This window comes from Mandrillus leucophaeus, unplaced genomic scaffold (assembly GCF_000951045.1).
Source record: "Mandrillus leucophaeus isolate KB7577 unplaced genomic scaffold, Mleu.le_1.0 Scaffold74, whole genome shotgun sequence".
NCBI classification, from domain to species: domain Eukaryota; kingdom Metazoa; phylum Chordata; class Mammalia; order Primates; family Cercopithecidae; genus Mandrillus; species Mandrillus leucophaeus.
In genome coordinates, this window is record NW_012108030.1 from 2,659,906 (window position 1) to 2,660,802 (window position 897).

The 897-nt window shown below is 50.9% G+C and overlaps 1 protein-coding gene across 1 annotated transcript in view; it reads left to right on the forward strand.

Annotated features, from left to right (window-relative positions):
• The window catches only part of LOC105529008 (zinc finger protein 883), a 14,501-nt gene that overhangs the window by 987 nt on the left and 12,617 nt on the right, over window positions 1–897 (forward strand). The window lies entirely within an intron of this gene.

Consider the following 897-nt stretch of genomic DNA (forward strand, 5'->3'; position numbering starts at 1 on the left):
CTCGACCTCCTGGGCTCAAGCGATCTTCCCATTTCAGTCTTCTGAGTAGCCAGGATTAGCACATGCCACCATGCCCGGCTAATTTTAACTTTTTTTTTGTAGAAACGGGGTCTCACTATGTTGCCTGGGCTGGTCTCAAACTCCTGGGCTCAAGCCATCCTCCCACTTCAGCCTCCCAAAGTGCTGGGATTACAGCTGGCTGCAATAATGTCCTTAATGGCCACAGGAAATCCTGGGTCACACATTGCACGCATTGTTGGGCCTCCTTCAATCTGGAACCGGTTTTCAGTCTCCTCTTGGAAGTTCTGAAGATTACAGACCATGTACTTGCAGAATGTCCCTCGGTCTGGGTTTCCTGGTGCTTCTTCATAATAAGATTTAGATCACGCGCTTTTGGCAGGGATGCCCTAGGAGTGATGCTGTCTCCTCATCAGATTGGGGACCCTGGGCTCGGCTTGTCCCACCATACACCACATCAGCCTCACTCACATGGGTAAGGTGGCATCTGCCAAGCTTCTCCTCTCTAAAGATTCCCTGGTCTGGGCGCAGTGGCTCACACCTATAATCCCAGCACTTTGGGAGGCCAAGAGGGGTGGATGACCTGAGGTCAGGAGTTCGAGACCAGCCTGGCCAACATGGTGAAACCCCATCTCTACTAAAAATACAAAAAAATTAGCCTGGTGTGATAGCGTGCACCTGTAATCCCAGCTACTCAGGAGGCTGAGGCAGGAGAATCGCTTCAAGCTGGGAGGTGGAGGTTGCAGTGAGCCAAGATCGTGCCACTGCACTCCAGCCTAGGTAACAGAGCGAGACTACATCTCATATAAAAATAATGATAATAATACAAAAATTAGCCAGGCATGGTGGCGGGTGCCTGTAACCCCAGCTACTCAGGAG